Source organism: Arachis stenosperma, chromosome 9, assembly GCF_014773155.1.
Source record: "Arachis stenosperma cultivar V10309 chromosome 9, arast.V10309.gnm1.PFL2, whole genome shotgun sequence".
Classification (NCBI taxonomy): Eukaryota; Viridiplantae; Streptophyta; class Magnoliopsida; order Fabales; family Fabaceae; genus Arachis; species Arachis stenosperma.
The window spans coordinates 138,202,711-138,221,311 of NC_080385.1; positions in this window are offsets into that span (position 1 = coordinate 138,202,711).

The window sequence follows — 18,601 nt, forward strand, 5'->3', positions numbered from 1 at the left end:
CTCTCTTCTTAAACAGCTTATATGTAGTTTTGTTGCTGAGCATAAGACTCATGTATTTTTATTCTTCATCTTTATTATATAACTCTAATTTTGATCAAATCTTAGAGTGAATTTGGAGTTTGTATTGACTATAATTCATTATCTCATTTAGTGCATTTTTAATTCTTTAGTGCATTTTGATCAATTTTTTTTTTTGCATAATCCATTATCTCATTTCTTTTTGAGTTTGTATTGACTATAAAAAATACATAAGCTGATTATCTCTTTTTGATATAGGGTGTATAAAGTCTACCTGATTGTTAAAAGTTCTATATGGTTTGCTTAGTTTTTCAATTTTTTAATGTAGGTTCTTTAAGACAATTTCATGGCTAGTAATTGCTATCTCTTTTGATTTTCAGGTTTGAATCTTGACCTTCAAACCTTTAGTGATGACGAATATGTAGAAATTGTTCAAGAATAAGGATTGAAGACTCTCCTATATTTAATGATGCAATTTTTTTTATTATGGTGTTAAATTTGTAGTAATCAAACATTAACTTTTTTTTTTAATTTCAAGTTATTTGACATTGACTGAATTTTATGGTTGTATTTTAATTTAGGTATGAATTTTAAGTTTTTATCTTAATTCATATATGAATATGTAAAAATTAAAATGTTATTTAATTTTTATAGGGGTGGGTAGGGGTGTTTGCGGTGCGATTTGGTTCGATTTTTTAGAGAAAAGACATCCGATCCAATCGTTTAATTAAACTACGGTTTGGTTTGGTTAGGTTTTTTTCTGAGACCATCCAAACCAAATGAAACCAATTAAAATTGGTTTGGTTTTGTTCGGTTTTTTCAATCAATTAAAAAAAATACTACCATACTATTTCACAAAGTCATAACTTTGAAATCGACAAACGTAAATACACAATAGCTAACAAAGTCTTGATCTAATAAAATTTAACGAGAAAAAGAATTCAAATAATCAATTATTGAGTCAAAAAGGAAATAAGCATAAGATGAACTGGTGTGGTACCTAATTTTTGGAGGTTTAGAGTCATATATACACAATATATAATTCGTGTTAGGAAATATTATATAAGCCTCACCCCTCTCCCCTTTGAGAGTGAAATAATTTTACTTGATAAGAGTATAGAAAAATGGTATAGGAAAATCAGTTACATGATAACAGATTCAGTTGTATATTAGTATTTGCTACATAAGTTAACGATATATGCTCTATTTTCTCCTTCTCTGTTCTCTTCCTAAATACAATGATGTCCAAGCAAATTCAATTAGCGACCTATGAGTCAAGTGTATCTCTAATATATATAACTGCATTAAAAGCTTTAAAATAGAGATCTTTGTTTAATTGTAAAACAAACTAATTAAATAAGAATTTTATCACAGTTGACTGGTTGAGTGAGGTGCCTTTTCATTGGAGCAAAAAAAAACATGTGGTCTAGGATTGATGCATGGAGAGAAATCCACTGAACCAGTGAACCAGCAATCAAAAGCAATTTTCCTAAAGAATGAACAACAAATAAAACAATGAACACTAAACCAGCAATAAAACCACAACCAGCAACAATGAAATCAATGAATCAATAACAAGTAAAACAATAAAATAATAAATTTTCCTAAATAATGAAAAACAAATAAAACAATAAACTGAACCAGCAATAAAAAACAACCAGCAAGGAAGCAACAATGATATCAATGAATCAATAACAAGTAAAACAATAAAACAAATTACTTAATTCATGTATTATTATTATTGTAATATCTTTGAAACTAAAACAGCATGGATGGATGTTCTGTTGTGCTCAATAGCTGTCTAATCTATATCAACTACTTATTTGTTCTTATAATTATGCATTATGAGTTTGGATCAAAGAACACCTAAATCACAATATTATTACTTTTTTATATAAACTTGTGCGTCAATTTTATGCAATGTTGATGAGTGATAACAATAACTTTTCTTTGTTCTTGTTCACCATAAAAAACTACCCTCTGTCCCTCTCTACCATTTTTTTATGTTGAACCTTTTCTTTTCTAGTTAATATAAAAATCTAACAATGAAGAAGTTAGTTCAAAGGCTAAAAAGCAGTATAAAAAATATTTAAACAATTACATACCTAACTCGGAGGCTCGAACTCCATGTCTCACTTGAATCGGTAGCTGGGTGGCTCGGTAGTCGGTGTTGTGCTGTGCTGTGTTGTAGGTGGTGCTGTGGGTGGCCAGAAATGGTGCTGGGGGTGGCGCCGGTGTGTGTCGACGACTGCAACTCTGCAAAGGTGGTGCTGGCTGGGGTCGGTGGTGCTGTCCGCGAAGAGGTCCTTAGAGAAAAGTTTCGGCGGCGTTGCCAGGTGGTGGGAGGAAGGGCTTCAAGCTCGAAAATCCAGTGCAGAAAGTGAGAGTGCGAGACTGAGAGAAGAGAGCAGCTAGACCTAGGTTTATGTTTGGGACAATTGGGGATTTGAGGGTGGGGGGATTAGGTCACAGTCAGGAGTGACGTTTGGGAGTTGGGGTGTTTGGGTTTTTAGGATTTTTAATATACCGGTTCGGTTCGGTTGGGGTTTTCATGGTCAGAACTAAAAACCAAATCGAATCGCAATAAAAATAGCAAAACATGTTTTTGGCGGTTTTTTATTTTGGTTTATTTGATTTTCAATTTTTTCGGTTCGGTTGGTCGGTTTAGATCGGTCCGAATCGGTTTTGAACACCCATAAGAGCGGGTACCCTAGGGTAAGAGTGGAGTGAAAGGAGGGCGCGGCGGGATCGGGTATGGCAAAAATTCACCACCTACCAGCTCCATTACCACCCGTTATCGGGGTTTATAACTAGCATGTCAGAGGCTTTTCAGGTAAAAAGTCGGCATTCTGTTTTAGCAAGCTAATGAGATCTTCCTTTAGCTTTTTCTCCACATTGGCATCTACATTGGTTGTTTTTTTTTATCTCTTTTCTTATATGAACTTCCTCCAATTTTTCTTATGGTTGAGGTCTCATATCTTCCCTTACTCGGACACCTCTGAATTCTATTAAATAGACTTCTTTATTTATAAGGTTACCTCACAAATTTAAACTTTCATTGTAACACTTTTGCTCCAATTTATGATATCTTCTTATAGTATATATCTCCTCCTAGGTCAAAAATTTTATACAAAAGTGAGGGGTAGAACCCGCTGTAATAAGTCGGTTCAGGGTTATTCGACCTATCAGTGTATTGTAAGCAAATGGACTGTCTACTACAATATAGTCCATGCTTACAATGCATGTTTTTGGATATTTTCCAAAGATAGTTTGGAGAGTTATGTATCCCAAAGGTTGGATGGACGTTTCTCTTAATCTAAAGCAGGTATATGAATATTCCTTCAAGTCCTTTTCACTTTAGAGAAGATTAGGTCGTGATCTTTCTTGACTCTTTTTACTTTTCAAGTCATCTTTTAACTTCCTTACCTTTTTTAGGTCTCTACGATTGCGTAGCTTCCTCCGAAGTTGTTGTTAGGACTTTCGCTATCGCTTTAACTTTACTTCCAGTTGCTTAAGTCGGCCTTGATAGCTATAGGTGAATCCCATTATCTTAATCGTGTTTCTTTCTCTCAATCCTTCTGGGATGTGTGCCTGGGAACTTACCCTTAGACCTTGTTTCCTTTTGTTTCTTCTAGGGTCGTGATGGATGGGGAGTGCTCGATCATCATTATGATGATCTCTACTCCTGGATCTTGAATAGAACGTAGTGTGCCCATCTTGTAATGGATTGTCTGCCATTGTGAAAAAGATCATACTCTAAGTCTCTAATAACGGCACTAATATTCCAAGGTAATACCTGAAACCAAGGTAGATTTGGGCCTATACATGAGATCCAGACTGCTTTGGGTGCAAAATCCGACTTGTTTGCTGGGACAGTAGTTTGTCCAACATCTTCACTTGGATGGTGATAGGAAGTACCTACAAAGGACCCTAATACTTAAATTAGCAAGTGGTTTAAAGTAGGTTTTAGTGAATTGGGATGAAAAATACCTGAATTTGATGGGGGGTATTTATAGAGGTAGATGATGACTTGGCCATCCCTCGTGTATCTTTCCACTTGTGGCAGTGGATAGTTTTTTCCTAAATATTTGAAAACTTATCCACATTGTGGTGGTAGCTGAGTTGTGGATAATATCTGAAGTAGTGCTTAATAAGGTCTTACTTGTCATGCAAGTCAGGTCGATATACGGGATATGAAACCCATGACTTGAGTAGATCGGACAGAGTGATCCGTACGCATAGTTAGACTGGTCTAGTTGGATCTTTTGGGCTTTGGTGCACGAAATTGCAATCACACTTTTGCAATCCCGCACAACTAACCAGCAAGTGCACTGGGTCGTCCAAGTAATACCTTACATGAGTAAGGGTCGATCCCACGGAGATTGTCGGCTTGAAGCAAGCTATGGTTATCTTGTAACTCTTAGTCAGGATATCAATAATTCTCAGGTTTAATTGTGAAAAGTAGAAGAACATGAAATAAATACTTGTTTTGCAATAATGGAGAACAGGTTGAGGTTTTGGAGATACTCTATCTTCTGAATCTCTGCTTTCCTACTGTCTTCTTCTTCAAGCACGCAAGGCTCCTTCCATGGCAAGCTGTATGTAGGGTTTCACCGTTGTCAATGGCTACCTCCCATCCTCTCAGTGAAAATGTTCAACGCGCTCTGTCACAGCACGGCTAATCATTTGTCGGTTCTCAATCAGGTTGGAATAGAATCCAGTGATTCTTTTGCGTCTGTCGCTAACGCCCAGCCCTCAGGAGTTTGAAGCTCGTCATAGTCATTCAATCCTTGAATCCTACTTAGAATACCACAGACAAGGTTTAGACCTTCCGGATTCTCTTGAATGCCGCCATCAATTCTAGCTTATACCACGAAGATTCTGATTAAAAAATCCAAGAGATATCTACTCAATCTAAGGTAGAACGAAGGTGGTTGTCAGGCACACGTTCATAGGTGAGAATGATGATGAGTGTCACGGATCATCACATTCATCAAGTTTAGGAGCAAGTGATATCTTAGAATAGAAACAAGCGTGATTGAATGAAAAACAGTAGTAATTGCATTAATTCATCAAGACACAGCAGAGCTCCTCACCCCCAACCATGGGGTTTAGAGACTCATGCCGTAGAAGATACAATAAGAAACGTGTAATGTGTCATGAGGTAAAGATACAATGTCAAAAGATCCTATTTATAGTGAACTAGTAACCTAGGATAAACAGAAATGAGTAAATGACGTAAAAATCCACTTCTGGGGTCCACTTAGTGTGTGCTTGGGCTGAGCATTGAAGCTTTCATGTGTAGAGACTTTTCCTGGAGTTAAACACCAGCTTTTATGCCAGTTTGGGCGTTTAACTCCAACTTTTGTGCCAGTTCCGGCGTTAAACGCCGGGAATTTCGATGCTGATTTGCAACGCCGGTTTGGGCCATCAAATCTCTAGAAAGGTATGAACTATTATACATTGCTGGAAAGCCCAGGATGTCTACTTTCCAACGCAATTGGGAGCGCGTCGATCGGGCTTCTGTAGCTCCAGAAAATCCACTTCGAGTGCAGGGAGGTCAGAATCCAACAGCATCCGCAGTCCTTTTTCAGCCTCTGAATCAGATTTTTGCTCAGGTCCCTCAATTTCAGCCAGAAATTACCTGAAATCACAGAAAAATACACAAACTCATAGTAAAGCCCAGAAAAGTGAATTTTAACTAAAAACTAATAAAAATGTTATAAAAACTAACTAAAATATACTAAAATATACTAAAAATAATGCCAAAAAACGTATAAATTATCCGCTCATCACAACACCAAACTTAAATTGTTGCTTGTCCCCAAGCAACTGAAGATCAAATAGGATAAAAAGAAGAGAACATACTATAGACTCCAAAATATCAATGAAACTTAGCTCCAATTAGATAAGCGGGACTAGTAGCTTTTTGCTTCTGAACCATTTTGGCATCTCACTTTATCCTTTGAAGTTTAGAATGATTGGCATCTATAGGAACTCAGAATTCAGATAGTGTTATTGATTCTCCTAGTTAAGTATGATGATTCTTGAACATAGCTACTTTATGAGTCTTGGCTGTGGCCCAAAGCACTCTGTCTTCCAGTATTACCATAGGATACATACATGCCACAGACACATAACTGGGTGAACCTTTTTAGATTGTGACTCAGCTTTGCTAGAGTTCCCAATTAGAGGTGTCCAGGGTTCTTAAGCACACTCTTTTTGCCTTGGATCACTTTTTATTTCTACCCTTGCCTTTTGGTTTAAAGGGCTATTGGCTTTTTCTACTTGCTTTTTTCTTCTTCTCTTTTTTTTTCACAGCTTTTTCTTGCTTCAAGAATCAATTTGATGATTTTTTAGATTCTCAATAACATTTCTCCTTTTCCATCATTCTTTCAAGAGCCAACAAATTTAACATTCTTTAAACAACAAATTCAAAAGACATATGCACTGTTCAAGCATTCATTCAGAAAACAAAAAGTATTGTCACCACATCAAACTAATTCAACTAGTTTCAAAGATGAATTTGAAATCCTGTACTTCTTGTTCTTTTGTGATTAAAGCATTTTTCATTTAAGAGAGGTGATGGATTCATAGGACATTCATAGCTTTAAAGCATAGACACTAAGATACTAATGATCATGTAGTGAAGACACAAACATAGATAGAACATCAAGCATAGAGATCGAAAAACAGAATAATAAGAACAAGGAAATTAAGGAACGGGTCCACCTTAGTGATGACGGCTAGTTCTCCTTCTTGAAGATCCTATGGAGTGCTTTTGCTCCTCAATGTCTCTTCCTTGCCTTTGTTGCTCCTCTCTCATGATTCTTTGATCTTCTTTAATTTCATGGAGGAGGATGGAATATTCTTGGTGCTCCACCCTTAGTTGTCCCATGTTGGAACTCAATTCTCCTAGGGAGGTGTTGATTTGCTCCCAATAGTTTTGTGGAGGAAAGTGCATCCCTTGAGGCATCTCAGGGATTTCATGATGAGGAATATGCTCAAGCTCTTGTTTGCTCCATCCTTTTCTTAGTGATGAGCTTTTGAGATGAATCTCTCCATCTCCCATGACTCGGAGGTGGAAGCTTTTGCCTTTCCTTTCCTCTTTCTAGAGGTTTCTCCGGCCTTAGATGCCATAAATAGTTATGGAAAAACAAAAAACAATGCTTTTACCACATCAAACTTAGAAGGTTTGCTCGTCCTCGAGCAAAAAAAAAAAAGAAAGGAGTAGAAGAAGAAGAAAATGGAGGAGATGGAGAAGTAGTGTGTATGATGTGTGAAAATGAGGGGGTGAAGATGGGTTTATATAGGGGTGGAGAGAGGGGTAGGGTAGGTGGGGTTTTATGAAGGATGGATGTGAGTGGTGAAGAGAATGGTGGGATTTGATAGGTGAGGGGTTTTTTGGGGAAGAGGTATTGAGGTGATTGGTAAATGGGTGAAGAAGAGAGAGAGTGGTGGGGTAGGTGGGGATCCTGTGGGGTCCACAGATCCTGAGGTGTCAAGGATAATTCATCCCTGCACCAAGTGGCGAGCAAAAATGCTCCTTCTGCCAATCTTGGCGTTAAACACCGGGCTGGTGCCCATTTCTGGCGTTTAACGCCAGCTTGGTGCCCATTCCTGGCGTTAAACGCTAGTCTGGTGCCCCTTTCTAGCGTTAAACGCCCAGAATGGTGTCAGATTGGGTGTTAAACGCCCATTTGCTACCCTTACTGGCGTTTAAACGCCAGCAAGCTTTTCCTCCAGGGTGTGATGTTTCTCTTTTTGTTTTTTATTCTGTTTTTGCTTTTTCAATTGTTTTTGTGACTTCCCATGATCATCAACCTATAGAAAACATAAAATAACAAAGGAGAATAGATAAATATAACATTGGGTTGCCTCCCAACAAGCGCTTCTTTAATGTCAGTAGCTTGACAGTGGGCTCTCATGGAGCCTCACAGATACTCAGAGCCATGTTGGAACCTCCCAACACCAAACTTAGAGTTTGAATGTGGGGGTTCAACACCAAACTTAGAAGTTGGTTGTGGCCTCCCAACACCAAACTTAGAGTTTGACTGTGGGGGTTCTGTTTGACTCTGTTTTGAGAGAAGCTCTTCATGCTTCCTTTTCATGGTTACAGAAGGAGAACCTTGAGTCTTATAGTTTGCACTGTCTGCAAGCCACGGAGCTTCCTGAATAGCAAATAATTGCTCATCAGGAAAGGTTTCAGAGATCTCAGTAGGAGGGAGGGATGCTCCTGCTACTGGTTCTATCTAGGACAGGTGATCAGCTACTTGATTCTCTGTCCCTTTTCTGTCTCTTATTTCTATATCAAACTCTTGCAGAAGCAACACCCATCTTATGAGCCTGGGTTTTGAATCCTCTTTGTGAGTAGATATTTAAGAGCAGCATGGTCAGTGTACACAATCACTTTTGATCCTACTAAATAAGATCTGAACTTGTCAATGGCATAAACCACTGCAAGTAACTCCTTTTCTGTGGTTGTGTAGTTCTTCTGTGCATCATTTAGAATACGGCTGCCATAATAAATGACGTGCAGAAGCTTACCATGCCTTTGTCCCAATACTGCACCAATGGCATGGTCACTGGCATCACACATTAGTTCAAATGGTAATGTCCAGTCTGGTGCAGAGATGACTGGTGCTGTGACCAGCTTAGCTTTCAGAGTCTCAAACGCCTGCAGACACTCCTTATCAAAGATAAATGGTGTGTCAGCAGCTAGCAGATTACTCAGAGGTTTGGCAATTTTTGAAAAATCCTTTATAAACCTTCTGTAGAATCCTGCATGCCCCAGAAAGCTTCTGATTGCCTTAACATTGGTAGGTGGTGGTAATTTTTCAATTACTTCAACTTTAGCTTGATCCACCTCTATTCCCTTGTTTGAAATTTTATGCCCAAGGATAATTCCTTCAGTCACCATAAAGTGACATTTTTCCCAGTTTAAAACTAGGTTGGTCTCTTGGCATCTTTTCAGAACAAGTGCTAGATGGTTAAGGCAGGAACTGAATGAGTCTCCAAATACTGAAAAGTCATCCATAAAGACTTCCAGAAATTTCTCTACCATATCTGAGAAGATAGAGAGCATGCACCTCTGAAAGGTTGCAGGTGCATTGCACAGACCAAAAGGCATCCTTCTATAGGCAAATACTCCAGAAAGACATGTAAATGCTGTTTTCTCTTGGTCCTGAGGATCTACTACAATTTGGTTGTAACCTGAGTAGCCGTCCAAAAAGCAGTAGTATTCATGACCTGCTAGTCTCTCTAGCATCTGGTCTATGAATGGTAAAGAAAAATGATCCTTTCTGGTGACTGTATTGAGCCTTCTGTAGTCAATACACATGCGCCACCCTGTAACTGTTCTTGTAGGAATTAGTTCATTCTTTTCATTATGAACCACTGTCATGCCTCCCTTCTTGGGGACAACGTGGACAGGGCTCACCCAGGGGCTATCTGAAATAGGATAAATAATCCCAGCCTCTAGTAACTTAGTGACCTCTTTCTGCACCACCTCCTTCATGGTTGGATTTAGCCGCCTCTGTGGTTGAACCACTGGCTTAGCATCATCCTCCAATAGGATCTTGTGCATGCATCTTGCTAGGCTAATGCCCTTAAGATCACTTATGGACCATCCAAGAGCTGTCTTGTGTGTCTTTAGCACTTGAATTAGTGCTTCCTCTTCCTGTGGATTTAAAGCAGAGCTTATGATCACTGGAAAAGTGTCACCATCTCCCAGAAATGCATATTTCAGGGATGGTGGTAGTGGTTTGAGCTCGGGTTTAGGAGGTTTATCCTCTTCCTGAGGAATTTTCAGAGGTTCTTTTATTTCCTCTGGTTCCTCCAAATCAGGCTGAACATCTTTAAAGATGTCCTCTAGTTCTGATTCGAGACTCTCAGTCATATTGATCTCTTCCACCAAGGAGTCAATAATATCAACGCTCATGCAGTCATTTGATGTGTCTGGATGCTGCATAGCTTTGACAACATTTAACTTGAACTCATCCTCATTGACTCTCAGGGTTACTTCCCCTTTTTGGACATCAATGAGAGTTCGTCCAGTTGCTAGGAAGGGTCTTCCTAGAATGAGGGTTGCACTCTTGTGCTCCTCCATTTCCAGCACTACAAAGTCCGTGGGAAAGGCGAATGGCCCAACCTTGACAATCATGTCCTCAATTATGCCTGATGAGTATTTAATAGAGCCATCAGCAAGTTGAAGACATATCCGGGTTGGTTTGACCTCTTCAGTCAAGCCGAGCTTTCTGATAGTGGATGCAGGGATTAGGTCGATACTTGCCCCAAGGTCACATAGAGCTGTCTTGGTACAAGCACTTTCTAATGTGCATGGTATCAGAAAGCTTCCTGGATCTTTAAGCTTCTCTGGTAAGCTTTTCAGAATGACTGCACTGCATTCTTCAGTGAGAAAAACTTTTTCAGTTTCTCTCCAATCCTTCTTATGACTTAAGATCTCTTTCATGAACTTAGCATAAGAGGGTATTTGCTCAAGTGCCTCTGCAAATGGGATTTTTATCTCAAGAGTCCTGAGATAATCTGCAAAGCGGGCAAATTGTTTATCATGTTCTGCTTGGCGGAGTTTCTGAGGATAAGGCATATTGGCTTTATATTCTTCAACCTTAGTTGCTGCAGGTTTATTTCCTACAGAAGTGGTTGGAGAAGCCTGCTTAAGGGGGTTGTTATCAGCACTTGCAAGTGTCTGACCCCTTTGTGGCGTTTGAACGCCAGGATTGGGTGATTTTTGGGCGTTTAACGCCAGATTGCAACCCCTTTCTAGCGTTTGAATGCCAGAATTGGCTACCCATTGGGCTTTTAACGCCACTTTCTTACCCTTTTCTGGCGTTTGAACGCCAGAATCATTCCTCTCTGGGCTCTTACTGTCCTCAGAGGGATTTTGGGTAGTTGGTTGGTCATCCTCTGTCAGTTGTTCCTTTCTTAGCTTTCTACTGCTTTGAGTTGATACATTCAATGTCTTCCCACTCCTTAATTTAACAGCTTGGCATTCTTCTGTTATCTGTTTAGATAGTTGTTGTCTTGTCTGATTCAATTGTGCTTCCATATTCTTGTTAGCATTTTTAGTATCTTGGAGCATCTCTTTAAATTCTGCTAATTGTTTTGTCATAAGGAGTAATTGTTGATTAAGCTCAACAATCTGTTCTTGAGGATTAGGATCAGTAGTTACTACCATAGCTTCTTCTTTTGTAGAGGACTCATTGCTTGAGTATAGATGTTTATTTCTAGCAACAGTATCTATGAGCTCTTGAGCCTCTTCAATCGTCTTCCTCATATGTATAGATCCACCAGCTGAGTGGTCTAGAGACATCTGAGCTTTTTCTGTAAGCCCATAGTAGAAGATGTCTAACTGTACCCACTCTGAAAACATTTCAGAGGGGCATTTTCTTAGCATACCTCTGTACCTTTCCCAGGCATTATAAAGGGATTCATTATCCTCTTGTTTAAAGCCTTGGATGTCCAGCCTTAGCTGTGTCATCCTTTTTGGAGGGTAGAATTGATTCAGGAATTTGTCTGATAACTGTCTTCATGTTTTTATGCTTGCTGTGGGTTGGTTATTCAACCACCTCTTAGCTTGATCTTTTACAGCAAATAGAAACAGTAATAATCTGTAGACATCTTGATCCACCTCTTTATCACGTACTGTGTCAGCAATTTGTAAGAACTGTGCCAGAAACTCAGTAGGTTCTTCCTGTGGAAGACCGGAATACTGGCAATTTTGCTGCACCATGATAATGAGTTGAGGATTTAGCTCAAAGCTGCTTGCTTTAATGGGAGGTATACAGATGCTACTCCCATATGCAGCTGTAATGGGGTTAGCATATGACCCTAGAGTCCTTCTGGACTGCTCAATTCCACTTAGGTCCATGATAGAGAAAGGGAGATGATGCGGATATTATTTTATTTTTATTATTTTTTTTTATTTTTTTTATTTTAATTAAAAGTGACCGAAAATAACAAAATAAAATAAATGGAAAATAAAATAAAATTTCGAAAAATAAGATCAAAGCAAATTGAAAACTAAATTAATTAATTAATTAAAAAGATTTTGGAATAAGCAATTAAAAAGATATGATTGAAACTTATTTTGAAAAAGATATGATTGAGAAGAAATTAAAAAGATTTGATTTTTGAAAAAGATTTGAAAAGATCAATTTTTGAAATTAGAATTTTGACTTGACTAAAAAAAAGATATGATTTTGAAAATCTTTGACTAATTTAATGCAAAATTTTGAAAATTATGAGTAAAATAAGGAAAGGATATATTTTTTTATTTTTAAATTTTAATGAGGAAAGAGAAAAACAACAAACGACACTAAACTTAAAAATTTTAGATCAAAACAAAGAGAACAAACAAGAAAACTTTGAATGTCAAGATGAACACCAAGAACACTTTGAAGTTCAAGATGAACACCAAGAACAATTTTTTTTTTAATTTTTTAAGTGAATAAAAGCACAAAAGACAACAAACTTAAAATTTTTAGAAAATCAAACACAAATTTTCGAAAACTTAAAGGAAAACACAAGGAAGACACCAAACTTAAAATATGAAACTAAACTCAAATAAAAGACTCTAAACTAACAAAAATAAAACAGTCCTAATCTAAGCAACAAGATAAACCGTCAGTTGTCCAAACTCAAACAATCCCCGACAACGGCGCCAAAAACTTGGTGCACAAAATTGCAATCACACTTTTGCAATCCCGCACAACTAACCAGCAAGTGCACTGGGTCGTCCAAGTAATACCTTACGTGAGTAAGGGTCGATCCCACGGAGATTGTCGGCTTGAAGCAAGCTATGGTTATCTTGTAACTCTTAGTCAGGATATCAATAATTCTCAGGTTTAATTGTGAAAAGTAGAAGAACATGAAATAAATACTTGTTTTGCAGTAAAGGAGAACAGGTTGAGGTTTTGGAGATGCTCTATCTTCTGAATCTCTGCTTTCCTACTGTCTTCTTCTTCAAGCACGCAAGGCTCCTTCCATGGCAAGCTGTATGTAGGGTTTCACCGTTGTCAATGGCTACCTCCCATCCTCTCAGTGAAAATGTTCAACGCGCTCTGTCACAGCACGGCTAATCATCTGTCGGTTCTCAATCAGGTTGGAATAGAATCCAGTGATTCTTTTGCGTCTGTCACTAACGCCCAGCCCTCAGGAGTTTGAAGCTCGTCACAGTCATTCAATCCTTGAATCCTACTCAGAATACCACAGACAAGGTTTAGACCTTCCGGATTCTCTTGAATGCCGCCATCAATTCTAGCTTATACCACGAAGATTCTGATTAAAGAATCCAAGAGATATCTACTCAATCTAAGGTAGAACGGAGGTGGTTGTCAGGCACACGTTCATAGGTGAGAATGATGATGAGTGTCACGGATCATCACATTCATCAAGTTTAGGAGCAAGTGATATCTTAGAATAGAAACAAGCGTGATTGAATGAAAAACAGTAGTAATTGCATTAATTCATCAAGACACAGCAGAGCTCCTCACCCTCAACCATGGGGTTTAGAGACTCATGCCGTAGAAGATACAATAAGAAACGTGTAATGTGTCATGAGGTAAAGATACAATGTCAAAAGATCCTATTTATAGTGAACTAGTAACCTAGGATAAACAGAAATGAGTAAATGACGTAAAAATCCACTTTCGGGGTCAACTTAGTGTGTGCTTGGGCTGAGCATTGAAGCTTTCATGTGTAGAGACTTTTCCTGGAGTTAAACGCCAGCTTTTATGCCAGTTTGGGCGTTTAACTCCAACTTTTGTGCCAGTTCCGGCGTTAAACGCCGGGAATTTTGACGCTGATTTGCAACGCCGGTTTGGGCCATCAAATCTCGGGCAAAGTATGGACTATTATACATTGCTGGAAAGCCCAGGATGTCTACTTTCCAACGCAATTGGGACCGCGCCGATTGGACTTCTGTAGCTCCAGAAAATCCACTTCGAGTGCAGGGAGGTCAGAATCCAACAGCATCTGCAGTTCTTTTTCAGCTTCTGAATCAGATTTTTGCTCAGGTCCCTCAATTTCAGCCAGAAATTACCTAAAATCACAGAAAAATACACAAACTCATAGTAAAGCCCAGAAAAGTAAATTTTAACTAAAAACTAATAAAAATGTAATAAAAACTAACTAAAATATACTAAAAACATACTAAAAATAATGCCAAAAAGCGTATAAATTATCCGCTTATCAGGCTTCCATGAATCCTCTATAGGATTGGATTAGTTTATTTGGGTCATGGCTTTAGCTTTGAATCTTGATATGAACAGTTTCTAAGATTGACCGCTTGCATAGAAAATATTCTGAAAGTCCAATTACATCATAAAACATTATCAAAATTCAAAAAATTGCACCAGGTTAATCCTTCTCCCTTTTTTTTTTGTCAAATTACTCCTCACACCATGAGTGATATGATACATTCCTTCCACCATGATGCATAACTCGACAAAGAGGGGGTGAACACTAATATGGTTTGATGTTTTCAATTTTAGATATCTTTATGGTGCAACTGAAATTTTGAAATTTTTTTTAGTATAAGTTGTCAATCTCAATAACTACTTTAGAGTTTAACTCTTTGCATTGCAAGATAAAAATTAGATAAAAAAATATATAAATATAGAGATTGAATTTTCATTTGCATGGTAAGATGTTTATTATTTATTTCCTATAAAAAAGTCTAGGATCAACTACAATATAAGTCAACTCAAATAATTCTTTTTTATTTTTAATTTTAAAATTCAAAAAATTAAGATAATAGATTTTTTTTTTTGTAATAGATCTATTTTTTAACTAATTAGTTTCAGGTTGTTATATTCCTAATTATTCCCTAGCGAGATCATTATGTTTAAAATAATACATTATTATGATGGCAATCAGGGATAGATTTAAGGGGAACAAGTAACGGTCTTGGCTCCTCTCATAAAATTTTAAACTTTTATATACTATTACAATGAATGTACTACACAAAATAAAGTTTAATAATGGCAATAAAAGGAGTTGGTATACCGTATGTAGTAAGGTGAAATATCTCTTCATACATTTGCAGTAATTTTATTTGATTTAGAGTTATTTTTTTTATATTTTTTCAATTAATTTTAACATCTATTATCGTATAAAAAATATTTTAATATTATTTATAGAAACATTATTTTTTTCTAATTTTATTTGGTTATTTTTTTTATTTTTTTATTATTTTTCTCTTAATTTTTACACTTATTATTATATAAAAATATTTTAAATATTTTAAATTTATATAATAAAATTATTAGTACAATTAATTTATATTATTTTATATCACATTTTTTGATAATATAAAACATAAAATTATAATTTACTGTCACGTAAATACTTAACAAAATAAATTAATTAACAAAATATTCAAAAATAGATGTTCTATATTTTATTGGATCTAAAATAAAATATTATAAAGATTAAGATAAATCTTTTATTTGACAAATACTTATTAATATTTTTTAATTAAAAAATACTAATTATAATTATATTTATTATCAAATATATGATATTATATTTGATTATATAAGATTTTAATTTTTGTCTCTCTACTCTTAAATTTTTGGATTAGTCTCTAATAAAATGGATAATATACAAGGACATTATTACCGTTATAAAATTTTAATAAACTTAAAATTATAATTATAATTTAAATTTATTTTTTTATTATTTAATAATATTTTTAATTTTAAAAATAAAATAAAAAAGTATGATCAAATTAAAAATATTGTTCAATAATAAAAAGACGTGGCATTAATATAGTTACCAAAATGTTATGACCATCATATAATTCACTTATTACATTTATAGTAACAAAACTTTGCTTTTAATTTTATGAGTAAATTACTAATTCTGTCCTTGAATTATTAAAATGTTGATAAAAATAATCTTTACTTTTATTAATGACAAAAATACATTTAAAATATTGAAAAATACTACAAAAATATCCATCCATAAATAAAAATCTATTCCATTAATAGAGTTGGCTGAATTGTCAAATGGATTCCATTACATTCTTCTTCTGCTCCTCCTTCATTCCCCCTCACTCACTCTCTCCCCCCAAACCTCCCAGAAAGAGCTTATGCGTCACTCTCTTCACTCTTACTCTGAATCCATGGCTGCTGCCTTTCGATCTTTTTTGTCTCGCGCTCACATCTCACTCCCCGCTCCTTTTTTCTTCTTCCTTCTTTTCACTTTCACTTCTCCAACACACAGAATAATTGCTCATCAATCCACGCCACTTTCTCTTTGTCTTTAACGGCAGAACGTCATTGTCACTGCTGCTGCTTGCTCGCTGTCCTGCCGTTGTTGTCTGAAGCGGATCTCGCAATTCCTTACCCAGTTACCCTCTTTACTCTCGCAGCAGATCTCTTGATCTTTCATTCTCCATCACCGTCGCTACTTGCTTGCCGCCACTGTATCGCTGTCAGAAACTTTCTTGCAGCGTCTTACTTTCCTCTCTCGCAGTAAGCCAGCTGCGGACAGTCACTCTCTCTCCAGGGCAGTGAGGAGCTCTCTCTAGTTCCTCTCTTTGTCATTTTTTCTCTTTAGATTCTATTTTTATTAGATTATTAGAAAAAGCATAATGAGAAATTGTAGAATTGCTAATTATGAATGATTATTACTGATTATGGATGATTATGGTTATGGCTGAGATGAAGAGTGAGGCGTAAGGTCTATTCTGTGAGGATTGGAGGAGGGAGGAATTCACCGAGATGTTGCTTATTTTTATTGTAGTTGCTTTGGGGAGTGAGGGAGGACGGGAAGAGAGGGCAACATCATCACAGGCGCTGTCATTGAGGAAAGAGAGAAGCAGAACCACAAGGAGAGAGAAAGAGAGAGGCAGCGAGAGAGAAGAATCGAAGAAAGAAAAGTGAATGAGCAAGATGACATTGACAAAGAGCAAGACCATTGTCGTACTTGAGGGAGAGAAACTGTGGAAGAAGAGGCGACATTGTATTTGAGGAGAGAAATAGTGAGGAAGATGTTGTTGTTGCAGGAGCTTCAACTAGGAAGATGATGTTGTTGTCGTTGTTGAAATTTCAGGGTGACTGAGATATGTTGTTGTTGTAGCTTGCAGCGGCTTCTGGGAGGTTTGAGGGAGGGAAGGAGTGACTGAGATGTTGTTTATTGTTATTGTAGTTACTTTGGGAAGTGAGGGAGAATGAAGGAGAAGCAGAAGAAGGGGTGTAACGGAATCCGTTTGACAGCTTAGCCAACTCTGTTATCGAAATAGATTTTTATTTATGGTCGAGTATTTTTGTAGCGTTTTCCAATATTTTAGGTGTATTTTATCGTTAATAAAAGTGGAAGTTATTTTTGTCAATATTTTGAGAATTCGAGGGCAAAATTGGTAATTTACTTATTCTTTCATTCTTAATCATAAAAAATATAAATTATATTATAAAGTTATAAGATGAATATTAGCACCTTCTATTAGACTATTTTAATGTGGTTGCAGGAACTAGCACTGGTGGCCTCATTGCACCTTATATTATAAACGTTGTTCGGGTTGAGCATTGGACCATCCAAGAAACAAAATCGGTGAAAACCGGTTTGATTTGGTTGGACTATGCAAAAATTGGTGAACCAATAGATTTGAGAAATGATTGGTTCGATATTATTATTTTTTTAAAACCCTCCACCCCAACGACATACGTTTTATTTTATTTTTTTAAAATCCTAGCTGAACGAAGCCCCGTCCAACCCCTAGCTCTCTCACTCACTCACAATATCTAGTCTCTAATACGGCACACCATAGACACCGGCAGAGCTGGGAGCTCACCTCGGTTCGCTGCCACTGCATGCTTGCCAGATCCTCTGCGTCGTGTGCTCGTGTCTAGCCTCTCTCCTCCATCTGAGCTCTGCTGTTGCTCGCGCCTCTCTCACCTCTGCGTCTGCTCAAGCGGGTTTTTCCTTCTCGTGTCGTTGCCGCGCCTCCCTCGCCTCTCCCCCTCTTCGCATCTCCGCTCAAGTTTTGTCATCCCTCGCGTGCTCGTCGCCAGCTCTTTTGCTTTCTATCCCTCATATGCTGCTAGTTCTTCGTGTTGTTATCATAAGGAGAAGGATTGTCGCAATGCCGCCAGTTTATCTGCGTCACATTCTTACTTCTTCTCCTTCATACTCTGTTCGTTGGAAGACCACCGAAGGTTATTTAATTGATGTTGCTTACTTTTTTTGTTTTTAATCTGTTCATAAAAATATGTGATTTGGTTAATTTAGTTTTTAATGTGTTTAAAACATAGTTATCAAACCCGACTCGACCTGGTCAGTTCGACCGAAAATCCGGTCACCCAACCACCTAGCCGGGCTAAGCCACTCGTTTGACCACTTAAGCATTGGACTTGATGAAAACTGGGCCAACACAGACGGGTTTCAATGAAAATGGTGACCTGTCCGGTTTATATAACCCGAATCGGGTCATGTTTCATTCTTTTTTTAAAGATTGACAACGACATTGTTTCACTTTAAAACACCACCCCCTCCTTTACGTGCCCTAATGCTGCTCACCCATGGTTATGAAAATCGGACTAGATCGGTCGGTCCAATC